The following is a 3,778-nucleotide window of genomic DNA, read 5'->3' on the forward strand; positions in this document are numbered from 1 at the left end:
CATTATTCACAGCAGAGCATTGTCATTGAATGTCATTGTTTCCTTTAATTTTATTTTTCCTCTGGTTAGTTTTTTTCCCCTTTTGGTGGTTTTTTTTTTTTTTGGCCATGCAGTGCAGCATGCAGGATCTTAGTTCCCCCACCAGGGATTGAACCTGTGCCCCCTGCAGTGGAAGCGTGGAATCCTAACCACTGGACACCAGGGAATTCTCCCCCTCTGTTTAATTTTTACCTTTTTTCATTTGGTTACTTTTCTTTTACCTATTCCTAATTCTTCCCACACTTTCCAATAGCCTCTGGTTTTTCCATAGGGTAAATCATATCAGGTAGTCTTATTAGTTTAAATGCAGGTTTTTTTTTTTTCTTCTGGAGATCTATCTACTTCTATTTTTCTTCTACCTAAACCCTTTGTTCTTTCAGATTGCTGCATAGGTGTAATAGTTTAAATGGGTATCAGATTCTAGGTTGGAGTTAACTTTTTCTTCATGATTTGAAAGACATCACTTTTTGACTTATAGCCTCTAGAAGCTATTGAGAAGACTTTCTAATTCCTTATACTGTTTACATGACATATGTGACTGATATTTTCATTTTCAGAAAAGTTGAAGAATTATCTCTTTATTTTCATTTTTTGTAATTTCCTAATGATGTGTATCTTATAGCCATTCATTGTATGGGGCACTTGATGAGGACCCTTTCGACCAGAAAGTCTTCCGTGTTGAGAAATTGTCTTGAATTATTTCATTGGTGATTTCCTCCCCTTGGTTTTTATTATAGTTATTTAATTTAATTAATTTATTGATTGATTGATTTTTGGCTGCATTGGGTCTTCATTGCTGTGCACGGACTTTCTCTAGTTGCGGCGAGTGGGGGGTACTCTTCGTTGCGGTGTGCAGGCTTCTCATTGCAGTGGCTTCTCGTTGTGGAGCACAGGCTCTAGGTGCGTGGGCTTCAGTAGTTGTGGCATGCAGGCTCAGTAGTTGTGGCTCACAGGTTCTAGAGCGCAGCCTCAGTAGTTGTGGCACATGGGCTTAGTTGTTCCACAGCATGTGGGATTTTCCCAGACCAGGGCTCGAACCCGAATCTCCTGCATTGGCAGGCGGATTCTTAACCACTGTGCCACCAGGGAAGTCCCCTCCCCTTGGTTTTTAATTTTTCTAGAACTCTCCATATTTGGTTATTAGAACTCCTACAGTGGTCCTCTAATTAGGAAAAAAAAATGTATTTTCCATCTATTCATCTTTTTTGCTGAACCCATGTATTCTGTTTTTTATTTCTACAATCATATCTTTAAGACCTCTTTTTTTGTTGTTCTTAGTTTCTGCTTTGTATAACTTCTTGTACTTATTTTTCAGATGCAAAATCTTCTTATATCTCTGAAGGTTTTAATGATTGTGTTTTATTTTCTTTTTTAGTTTTTTTCCTTTTGCATCGTCTGTCTCCTCCATATTGTCTTCTTTTGGTTGTTTGGTTGAGCTGCTATTATGATTGTCTCTTCCTGTTAACAATTAGGGAGCTGGTCAAGGTGAGGCTGTACGGTCTTTCTGCTTCCCTGCAGTGATCTCCCTACACCTTTGTAGAGGAAGCCCATGTCAACATCTTTGGGACTTTGTTCTAGGGTGTTCACATTACTCAGAGGAATCTTTCAGTATCCTGGAAGGTAAAGGCTTGGTTGCCAGCGTTCTGGAAACTAAATGGAGGATGAGAGGGAGGAGGTCTCAGCATTTAGCTTTTGGAATGCATATGTACATCCTCTTTTCAGTAACTGTTTAAACTTTTACCTGAGCTTCAGGTCTTCTCCAGAGGACCTCAGTTGTACCTTCCTCCTGTCTTTCTCACCACTCTAGATAGTGCCAGGGTGGGCCGGTTATCCAGCAGCATGGGGAGAGAGGGGTTTGGACATCTTTTCTGAGACAGCTTTCCATCAGCCTGGTTTCTTAGTATTCTCTCATTTCACCTGGTTCTAGAGGTTCTGGCACTGTTAAATCTGGAGTTTTTTGAGTACTCTGCAGTGTCAGTTGGGTTAGTTTTCAGCTTTCCCCAGAACTGGCTTAAGATTTGGGGGTCCCTGGTCTAGTTCAGTCATTTCTCATTTATAACTATCAAAAATATGTTGCTCATGTCCCTTCTGTCTCTCCATCCTTGAAAGTTGTTGCCTTTTAAAAATTTCTTTTCCGAAGTTTTTGTGGGGTTTTGGAAGGAAGTGAAATTTATAGATGTTCAATGTACCATCTCTATCCAGAGCCCAGAATTATTTACAGTAGTGAAAAATTGAACCAACCTAAATGTCCAGTAATAAGGGGAATGATTATATGAATTACAATCCAGTCATAAGATGGACTGTCATGCAGAAATTTAAAATTATGTTTCCTAGTGCTTCCCTGGTGGTGCAGTGGTTGGGAGTCCGCCTGCCGATGCAGGGGACATGGGTTCGTGCCCTGGTCCGGGAAGATCCCACATGCCGCAGAGCAGCTGGGCCCGTGAGCCATGGCCGCTGGGCCTGCGCATCCGGAGCCTGTGCTCCGCAACGGTCTAGGCCACGACAGTGAGAGGCCCGCGTACTGCAAAAAAAATAAAAAATAAAAAAATAATAATAATAAAATTATGCTTCCTGTAAGTTTTTAAAGAGAGTATGAAGTTAATGGGTAAAGTAATATATGCAGTAATTATATGTTGTGTTATTTTGACTATTTTTTTTTCTGGTCATGCCATGTGGCTTGTGGGATCTTAGTTCCCCAACCAGGGATCGAACCCAGGCCCCTGCAGTGGAAGCACAGAGTCTTAACCACTGGACTGCCAGGGAATTCCCATATTCCAACTATTTTAAAAGAAACAAACAAGAAAAGCCCTGCATTATACCAATAAAGATGTTTAAAAAAGTAATAAAAAAATAAAAAGATAGAATGAAATACACAAAATCATTACTACTGAAAAAAAAGAGAAAAAAGAAAAACCCTGCTCTAGAGGCCTGCAGTCTAGTAGGTGAAGTAGCTCTGAATGCCAGGCAGAGAAAAAGTGAGGCAGTAATATAGGCACAGTTTGGACTGTGCTCAGGGTCACATACGGGTGTTACTGTGTCCTAAAACTGACTTGACAGAAACCAGGCCAATCTCTGGTACAACTCCAAAATGATTTTACCAGGGTTATACTGCTGTCTTAGTCGTTCTGGTGGCTTCTTTTCACCCTGTTTATAATCAATCCCCTTAGCTCCATGGGTAAGCAGTGATAAAGAAGTGACTTTAGGCTCCAGTGATTGAGGCAGGTGTTGGCTCATGGCCTGATGTAAAAAACTTCACACACACGCACAAAATAGAGAGGCTGCAGTCTGTAGAGACTTTTTCTCTGAGTTGTGGTGGAGTCTCTTGTACTACTGGGAATAGATGTTTAACTTTGCTAGAGTATGGAAACAACTCAATCTGTGTGCTTTTTTAATCCCCCCTTTTAAAAACAACCATTTCAGAACCTAAGGCTGATCCATTCAAAACTGTCATTTCAGACCTGAAACCATAAAGCTCCTACAAAAGAACAAAGCAGAACACTCTTTGGCATGTATCATAAGTGAGGGACTTCCCTGGTGGCACAGTGGTTAAGACTGTGCTCCCAATGTGGGGGGCCCGGGTTCAATCCCTGGTCAGGGAACTAGATCCCACATGCATGCCGCAACTAAGAGTTCGCATGCCACAACTAAGGAGCCCGTGAGCCGCAACTAAGACCCGGCGCAACCAAATAAAAATAAATAAATAAATGCTTTAAAAAAAAATCGTACTGATATTTTTTAA

This window comes from Globicephala melas, chromosome 20, assembly GCF_963455315.2.
Source record: "Globicephala melas chromosome 20, mGloMel1.2, whole genome shotgun sequence".
In the NCBI taxonomy this organism is placed as follows: domain Eukaryota; kingdom Metazoa; phylum Chordata; class Mammalia; order Artiodactyla; family Delphinidae; genus Globicephala; species Globicephala melas.